At 44.3% G+C, this 9,909-nt stretch overlaps 1 long non-coding RNA gene across 2 annotated transcripts in view; it reads left to right on the top strand.

The window, feature by feature from the left end:
* The first annotated feature begins 1,503 nt into the window (after positions 1-1,503).
* The window catches only part of LOC142470773 (uncharacterized), a 36,273-nt gene continuing 27,867 nt past the window's right edge, over positions 1,504-9,909 (top strand). For both annotated transcript variants that reach the window (XR_012789329.1, XR_012789330.1), the window contains exon 1: positions 1,504-1,653. This is a non-coding gene — a long non-coding RNA (uncharacterized LOC142470773). The remainder of the gene's footprint in view (positions 1,654-9,909) is intronic.

The following is a 9,909-nucleotide window of genomic DNA, read 5'->3' as shown; positions in this document are numbered from 1 at the left end:
TGGATTAGACTAAGACCCTTATGTTATGTTTAGTTTTGCTGCACTCTTCAGTTTTTGGCATTATGCCTTTAAGGAGGCTGGACGTGCTCCAGGATGCACTCCACTATTGTGATCTACTGGCACTCTATCCTTAAGGAGGCTGGACGTCCTCCAGGATGCATTCCACTCTAGTGACCTTGTACTTTGGATACTACCTCCCCTGCTTCTCACTTGTGGCTTCCCACAACCCCCGCGTTGGTACCTGAGAACGCGCGCTCTCCCGCTCTGCTGTCAGAGAATGCGCGCACATGCAGCTGGATCACTCATGTCTCTGAGCCAGGCACCGCACCTCCGGACGCGTCGCGCATTCTCCTGCGCACGGCGCGGTCACGTGACTACGTGCGCCGATCCCCAGCTGCGCGGCAACTTACTCCCTTCGTATCCCCTGCGGCCTCCCCACCTCGCTACCGGGTCCTTCCCCTTACCTGCGCTTGTGTGGGGAGCACAAGCGTCACACAAGGATCCCATAAGACTCAGCATTGCTTGATACCCCTTTGCGTGTCGTTTCTGCACCACCTACACCATCCTCAACACAACACCATGAGCACACGAGAAAAGAAATCCCTCTATAAGCACTCAACCTCTACTGAATTTAAATAATATATATATATATATATATATATATATATATATAATTAATTTATTGAGAAGAAAACAAAAAAATATTAAAATCTAAATAAGCGCTTAGAGACCCTGATGCTCTACTAGAATTTTACCTGAACAGACATATATCCTGTATACTCCAGTAAATATCCCTGTGAAGGCTAATACAGGAAAATAGCTTCATGAGCATACATACTCATGAAAGACACATCTATGTACTTTATGGTAACAGAACTAGGTACTGTATATAATATCCCTTATTAATTGGGGCATACAGTTAGATTCTGGTCTCGGTGTAGTTGATATGCATACTATATTGATCTAAAAAAAAGTGATAGGTGAATATATACGGCCTTAGCCTATCATAAGAGGGGCTGGGTAAAGGAATAATGTAACAGACAAATATGCCTCAATGTATAAAATAAAAAATAAAAAAACCATATACTGTACACTGTATATTGTCCTCTATATGCTGTACACGTACCACAAAACAAGGGTCACTGCTTGATCTGAGTGACCACTACGTGATGTTATCAGGGTAGTACCTCCCTGAACTACTGTTGAACACTCTCTCTACGACCGGTTTCCCTGTGATAAAAATGGGGAGAGTGGTGTAAACAGCCACGTCTGTGAGAGACAAAAAATGAACAGTGCAATTTACAATAAATCAATGTTGGAGCTAACTGCAGCTAGTGGCTGCCTCCTGGGGCCCGCATCTTAGTTTAATATAGCAAGTAGAGTCTCAAGCAATGATGGTATAATGATAACACTGCCAAAGCACTTTCTGAGACCTAGAGTCTCAGCTTCTCTGTCGCGCTGATGACGTCAGCGTCTACGCATCATTCCGACACGACGTATTTTGTTCCCATTGGAACTTCTTCGGGTCTCTTCTTTCGCCGCTTTCTTATAGTCCCTGATTGCCATGGTAATCCAATCTTTTCTTTGAGTCTTAAGCGTCAATTACTCCAATCTGGGAACCACGGTTACTCGCAGAGAATCACCAATTTAAAAGTAAGAGCATATTACTTACAGTTAAAACCAGAATTAAACTATACAGGTAATATAATTCCCTAAATATGTGAATGACCAATCTTTGCTCAGATAAAGCAAATTAGCAGGGATAGGGAGATATAATGTGTGGGCAGTTAATATTGCTGTCACTAGTTCATGTGACTACATAGCAAGATACATGCGTGCAAACATGGATGGAACCAGGGTTCAATGTGATGTAATTATATTATATTAGTGTCAAATGTAGTTGTATAATGTAGATACATTATTCATTTTGTTCTTTGTCCAGAAATGTATCTATTAAGCTGTTGAACTTCACAAGGTAAATGCAACAATGATATTGTCAAATCAACTTGTTCCATTCAATCTTGATGATATTTTTCTAAAAGGTTGTATATAAGACCCTCAGTATATAGTCTATTATTTCATGGGGTTACTTGTTAAGTAATATTAACATGATAGATATTGTGTATACTGTAATGCGGATCATATGTATCTCACATATTTGCTGAAAAATCAATTCATGTTAATACCTAATCCTCAGTATGTATAATTACCTTGCATATTTTAAATAAATGCAAGTTTAAATACAACTTATGCAACGTTGCTGTTATGCTTAAGGACTAAACAAATGTATTTGAAAGAAATGCTGTATATGCAAAACACTCATTTAACCCTTTCGGAGTTTGGGTTCGCAGGGTTTAAATCCATCTTGCTTCCATTTTTAATAGAACATTATCTAAATCGCCCTTCCGTATCCCTAATGAAAGAATGGTCTATTCCTTGAAATGTGATATGTTTAGGATCAACAATACAGTATGTACTTGGGTCATATGCCGAGCTATGGGGGTATCCAGATTGTTTCTAATGGTTCCCACATGCTCTATGATACATGTTTTAAATTGATGTGACGTGACGTTTTGCCAACGTACTTTGCTCCACAATCGCATGTGGCCAAATAGACTACCCCCACAGTCTTGCAATTGATGACCTGTTTAATACCATATTCTTTCATATTGTTGTAATTGAAGAACTTCTTGGAGGGTTTTATAAACTGAAAACACAAACGGAATATACTGCTCACTAATAATATAATATAATATAATGATTGTAAATATGAGTGCGCCCACACATGCCTAGAGTGGCATTGGGTGCATCAGATGAGCTGAATGTAATGTTTAATCAAAAAATAGAGAGAAAGGTGTATTATCAACTTCTCTCTTGCTAGAAGCTCATTAGTAGATGCATGTATTACATAGTACATAGCATTTATTAGGTATCATATTCAAATAAATTCTACATGCATGAAAGTCATAATGTGTAACTGGTGTAATACAAATAGGATGGGAGTGGGGTGGGGGTGGTAGGGTTGAGCTAAAGGTGTATTGCCAAGTGTATGCTAAGCACCAAATAGGAAGGGCAAGTATGCAATGTTTCCATCTAAAGACTCCTATCCATGATAAGGCAACTGTACCTCATGAGTGCCTCTGTGTATATAAATAAGATGTCTAATACTAGTACAGATATAAGATGCAGTCACTGGCACAGCATACCGATCAAACCAACCTATGATTGCCTGACGTGGAACCAACCTGCTAAAGTAACCTACAATGATGATATCAGATGTGAAGGTTATGACAGACCCAGATGGAATAACAGATAAATAGTACCCTCATATATCACAAGACAGTGTAAGGTAATAACTCCTTACCACTATAATGTATGCACAGAGGTTCCAACACAATCATGGGTTGGTGGTATGTGGATTGAGCCTGTGCAGGACAACAACTCTACACGCTAAATAGTTGTGTGTCAATGTATAACTACAAATGGAGATAACAATGGCGTGTAGAGTAGTGTACTCGTGTGCTGTGGGGATAGCTGCCAATGTTAATGCTGGTATGATAGACTGACAACCCACTGTCAGCAATACTGCAATGTGTCTCAGTGTTGTCAATAACCTGTGGTAAGGTGTAATATATCCACAGGGAGGTATAGCCTATAGTTGCACTGTATACTATAGATAGTGATTTGCAAATGACAGTGTAATGGTGCTAATGCTTAAAATAGCAATGCACCAATGTCTATGTAAGAGTAACCATATCAACAAAAAGTAATAAACATAGCAGAATATGGTGCAGTGTAGTCAGCAATGGTATTAGACGGTACATACAGTAAATACACACGGCGTGCCAGAGTTTTATAAACTGACACTCTTTACAGATTCCACATGTGTATGTTCCCACCATTTTTGATCTTAGTAATGTCTCTTGCCTAGCACTTTTATAGTGACTATGCACCAAATGATCCCCCATATTCCCTGGTCTGCAGAATGTATTAGACGCTTTGGGTTTGAGAATGTTTTTCAAATCCTCATCCTCCAAAAGGATGTGCCAATGCTTGTTCAACACTTTTCGGATGTTTTTCCATTGTTTGTTGTAGGTACCTATTATTCTGATAGGTTGTGTCACGTCTCTTTCTGTTTTATTTCCATACAACAAACTGGCGCGATCTGTGTTTTTGGCTCTTTTATAGCCTCTATTAATACAGGTCTTATTGTATTCCCTGTCAGAGAATTTATTTTTCATAATGTCTGCCTGTTCTTCAAAGGCCTCTTCAGTTGAACAGTTTCGTTTAGCCCGAAGAAACTGACCGATCGGTTTTCCTGGACAAGGGGTTTGATGTGGTGGCTTGATGCCAAAAGCAAATTATCTGTTGCCGTCTTTTTTGTGTGCACTGTGGTTGTTAAAGTACCCTCTGAGTTTTTGAAGATGTTAAGGTCCAGAAACGTAATTCTCTCAGAGTTTATTTGACTCGTGAGTCTAAGATTGTGGTTATTACAATTTAATAGTGCAACAATGTCTATAATCCAAGGGAGGTGATGATATGAGAACAATATCAAGTGGGCAATGCCACTACACACATGGCCATGTGAGAACGACATGCATTGAAAGGTATCTGTTTGCCTCCGTCTCCCCTGGGTCTTGTAGTCAAGTGGTGTGTGGAAGGCAGGAAGGCAGTCCTCCCCACGAATAAGGCAAAGGATCTCCCTCAAAAATGGATGTTGCACAGAGAGATAGGTATACAAATGTATATATGTACACAGCAATTAAAGCAATAGTGCGCTCACATATCGTGCTACTGTAGATGGCTCCGACAGAAAGAGCATTCACAATGTGGCAGCACGGCGTCTCACTGATAGCTGCGGCACAGGGGAAAACCCACTTCCGCATCCGGCTAGCAGGCTGCAGCATCCGCTGGTCTGGAACGCATAATTAAAGTACGCAGGCTGTCTGGAGCTCTGAGTAGCGACGTCACGGCCAACAACGCGTTTTGCAAATATTTGCTTCTTCAGGTAGCCGTGATTTCAAAGCAAATTATGACAAAATAATGACTTTGTGCCAACATTTTGCCTTTGATACATAGAGCCCTAATGTATAAGTTAACTAGTTGACCATACTGTTTTTAGAACTTTTATGTACATTGGAAGTGACTTGAATTGTGTACTGTTGTAGGAAAAGGGAGGGGGAAAATCAAGTGTTTTGCATAAAGATTAATTGACATGGCTGTGACGGTAGGGGGTAACCAGGCTCTCAATAAAGGTAAAACCCATGAATGGTTACCCTGATCCGTATATAAGGGTTCAGGAGTGTTAGCTCTTAAGCCCAGTAATGTTATATGCATAACCTGTTATTTGTGTTAATAATGAAAATTTGAGTTTTTACCTTTTCAGGGATGCCAGGGAGCAGGGATTGCTAGGGCATGAGTTTCAAGGAAGGGGGGAGGGGGGGGGGAGAGTTGCGGAGAAATAGTTGTCTGTGTGCCTAGGTAGTTGGGGTCCGGAGTTGTTGGTTCCCCTAAAAATGTACCCGAGAATCGTGCCTGATTCTTGGATACATGTAGGCACATTGTCCCAGCACTATCTCCCCCTGAAAACGCTTGCGCGACTCACCGCTAGGGTTCCCCGTTTCAGCACAGCCCAGAACGGTAAATTGGGAATAGGGATGAAAGGTGTCCCTGTAACTATAAGGTGTCCCTAGGTTAAGAGGGATATCCCAGTTAATGCCCAGGTATCTCAGAACCTGTATTGGGTTCATGAGTGCTCCAACAATATATGAGGTTGTGAGCGGACTCTCAGAATCCAGTCTAAATCCCATAGATAGTGTATGAGGAATAAGGGCTGATAGAAATAAAAGTGCCTCTTTCTATTGTATTCCCCATACCCAGAGACTTAGGAAGGCATTAAACGTATATTTTGTATTAATACTGTGATACTGCTGTAATGTACTGTTGTACAATGTAAATCAGCTGGGACTTTTGGAACCGATGCCCAGTCAGGCTGCCAGGGCTACCAAGTTGGTGCCAGTAAGACTTCTGGACATCAGAGATTAAAGTAACTAGAGGATGCCAGAGGTGGGAAAGACATTTGGGTAACAGGGAAAGGTTCAAAAACCATGTCCTGGGATCAATGGCAGTCGTCCGGGCTGCCATTTGTTCGGCCAGACCTGGAGGAGCCTGACCCAGCAGGTGGCATGAGATAGCCAGGGACAGGGGTGTCGAACTTGTGCATGTCCCTTGGCAATTTCAGATTTCCCGCAGACCCGGCTTTCTATACCGGCTTCGCTCTGATTGGCTACTATGAAAGTTCCCATGATGTGATAGGCTGCAGTATTTTGTGAATGAAACTCCAAATATTATAAGAAACGTCTGAGCCAATCAGATTTGAGATCTCCAGCGGTAGATGTACGGGCGGGCTTTTCAAAGATACTCGTGCACGAATAGCAGAGCACAGGCTTCAGTATTCAACCTGAGAAGCCTGCCAGAACAGTTTCTAAGTCCCACTTTTTGCGCCCAAGTTCTAATAATCTAACATAGCGGTCGCGGCTGGGATTGCAAGCCGATTTTAGTTCCAGGAGTTTGGTATTACCCAGTCAAGAAAAAGTCCAAGTTCTCATAAGAGAAGCGAGCGGTGGTGTGGGGAACGTCACACCGATTTGGGAACCAGAGGATTTCGAGGTAAGTCCCGGTCAGGGGAAAACTCTTATTTAGAGTTCCCTGCACCTTGAACAGTCTGGTTTTCGACCCCCAGACTCCCAGTAAGTGTGCTTTTCGGCTGTATTTTGTGTTTCACTGTTTGTATGCCTATTTAAGCGAATAAACTACAATTTATTTCATTATCTCCTGTGACAATGGTGGACTTGGAGTGGTGTCAGAGTGGTGATAGAGTGGGGTAAAAGTGGTAAGCTGGAGCTACAATAAAGAGCAGAAGCCAATTTAATGCAATGGCAGGAAGGAGGCAACACTTTTATGTATTATTTATTTATTATACAAAGCATCTACCAACACAGAGATGAAGACGAGTCATTTATCAAGTGATAGCCACCATTTTTTTCTACAAGGTAAGAAACAGCCAAATACTTATCAAGAAAATATCCTGTTAGCTTTAAAAGAGAATTTTTTTTGATAAATGATGCTGCTCCTTCCTTAAAGCAAAGTGGAGCAAAACTGATAAACGACCCCTTTAGTCTTTACATTATAGGGTTTCAGATTCTCACTCATAGGGGGGTAATTTATCAAGATGTCAGGAATATCCCATATGTTGAAATGATGTAATTAATGTTGTTTGTGCTTTGTTTCTTTACATGTATCACAGGTTAAGGGCTCATGTGTACATTTATTGACCTAATTATTAGAAATGATAGAATTCAAGCCCCTTAAATCTGAGACACCTTCATACAAAAACAGGCAAATGTGGCAATTCTTCCCATTGCAGTATTTTAGTATGTACAGAAACAGCAAATGATCCACTCAACTATTTAAAAATGTTTTGATTTATACTCATAGTCACATTCATCACAGATCTTCTCATCCCACTCTATATTTAAGTACTTAACCGAAGTCACATCTGACATATAAATAAAATACCAACTTGGGTGGCTGGTTTACAGATTCTAAACTATCTGCCTCCAGCATTTTAAAATTTCTGAGTAACCATCTGAACTTTATCCCACAAGACAGGGTCAATCATCACATAAATTACTATATTGTGGGGCTTTCAGCTACTCTCTTGATTGTGCAAGCAGAGCTGGGAGGAGCGCCCTCTAGCAGTCTGACCCGGAAGTCTTTCTGACATCCGGTGTCTGCTGCCACAGCTGCTCTGCCGGCTGCTCCTCTGATCATCTCCTCCCGCTAAAGGTAGACATGGGTAAGAGAGAGCTGAGGGGGAGAGAGAGAGAAAGGGGAGAGTTGAGAGTTAGAGAGAGAGAGAGACTTGAGGGGGAGAGCAACCTGAGTGGGAGAGAGCTGAGGGGTGAGAGAGAGCTGAGGGGTGAGAGAGAGCTGAGGGGGAGAGAGAGAGATCTTAGTTGGAGAGAGAGCTGAGGAGGAGAGAGAGTTGAGGGGAGAGAGATCTGGAGGAGAGAGAGAGCTGGGGGGAAAGAGAGAGACCGCTGAGGGAGAGAGAGCTAGGGAGAGAGAGTGGATGGAGAGAGAGCTGAGGGGGAGAGAAAGCTGAGGGTGGTGAGAGAGCTGGGGGAGGAGAGAGCTGAGGGGTGAGAGAGCTGAGGGGTGAGAGAGCTTAGGGGGAGAGAGAGCGGAGGGGGATGAGAGAGAGCTGAGGGGGGGAGAGAGAGAGCTGAGGGAGAGAGAGAGCGCTGAGGGAGAGGGAGCTAGGGAGAGGGATAGAGAGTGGAGAGAGATTTGAGGGGAGAGAGCTGAGGGGGAGGGAGAGAGCTGAGGGGAAAGAGAAAGATCTGAAGGGGAGAGAGAGCTGAGGGGGAGAGAGACCTGGGGAGAGAGAGACAGAGAGAGTTGTGGGGAGAGCGCTGAGCTTGGAGAGAGAGAGAGCTAGAGGAGAAAGCCAGCTGGGAGAGAGAGAGCTGAGGGGGAGAGAGACCTGCAGAGAAAGAGAGCTGATGTGGAGAGGAAGAAAGAGCTGGGAGAGACAGAGAGAGCTGGGGAAGAGAGAGAGAAAGAGAGAGAGGGAGGGAGAGGGAGAGCGCTGGGAGAGGGGGAGCGCTGGGGAAGAGAGAGGGTGGGGCGAGAGAGCTGAGGTGGAGAGGGAGAGAGAGCTGTGAGAGAGAGGGCTGGGGCAGGGGGAGAGAGAGCTGGGAGAGAGAAATCTGGGGGTGGGGGAGAGAGAGAAGGGGGGAGAGAGGGAAGGGGGGAGAGAGAGGTGGGGAGAGACAAGGGGAGAGAGAGAGATGGGTTAGAGAGAGGGGAAGGGGAGGGGGGAGAGAGAGAAGGGGCGGAGAGAGAGGGGGGAGAGAGAGCTGAGGGTGAGAGAGAGAGGGGAGAGAGCTGAGTGGGAGAGAGAGCTGAGGGGTGAGAGAGAGAGAGCTGGGGGAGAGAGAGGGAGGAGGGAGAAGGGGGGAGAAAGGGGGAGAGAGGGGGAGAACGAGGGGAGGGGGGAGAATGAGGGGAGGGGGGAGATAGAGCTGAGGTTGGAGAGACAGCTGAGGGGGAGAGAGAGAGTTTGGGGGAAGCTGTCGATGGGGGGCTGATGATGATGATGGTGATGATGATGAGGTGTGAGCTGATGATGGTGATGAGGAGGAAGGGGAGAGATGATGAGGAGGGATTATGAGAGAGGATCAGGGAGAGGATGGGGTAGGGAGAAAAAAATGACAGTCCGTATTAATATTAATAGGACCCTCAATTTCTTTTTGCCCAGGGGCCCGTCTATGTCTACTACGCCACTCATTGAAGGCTAACCCTGAGATAACATTTCTTACCTTTATCTTCTTTATATATTTATTTCTCTTACCTTCGGTGGTGGTGGCGTCTCCCTTTCCTCCTCAGGCAACCTCCCCAGCAAATCCCGCCAACATGGCTGCGCAACATCAAATGTCGCAACTTTGCCATGACAATGGGATGCTACGTGGTATCATGTTGCCATGAAAACGGGATGCCTTATGGCGTCGAGGCATCACGTGACACCCCGTTGTCATGGCAACGTGATGCCTCATAACGTTGTGACATCACAAAGCATCTAATTTTTATGGTAACAGGCGTCACATGACGACGTGATGTCACGCGTCCCGTTGTCATGGCACCATTTGACGTCATCCAGCAATGATGACAGGATTTGTTAGGGGGAGATGCCAGGAAGATGCTGGGAGATGCCGCCACCGCCACCCGGAGATTTGCCAGGCAAAACATAGCCCGGAGACACGTGGCTAAAACCCGTAGTCTCTGATTCAAACCCGGAGTGGTGAAAACCCTGGACCCATATATATAGCCCTACAATACAACCGG

Source organism: Ascaphus truei, chromosome 1 (assembly GCF_040206685.1).
Source record: "Ascaphus truei isolate aAscTru1 chromosome 1, aAscTru1.hap1, whole genome shotgun sequence".
NCBI classification, from domain to species: domain Eukaryota; kingdom Metazoa; phylum Chordata; class Amphibia; order Anura; family Ascaphidae; genus Ascaphus; species Ascaphus truei.
Note: the sequence above shows the minus strand (reverse complement) of the source record. Positions and strands in the feature narration are given on the sequence as shown.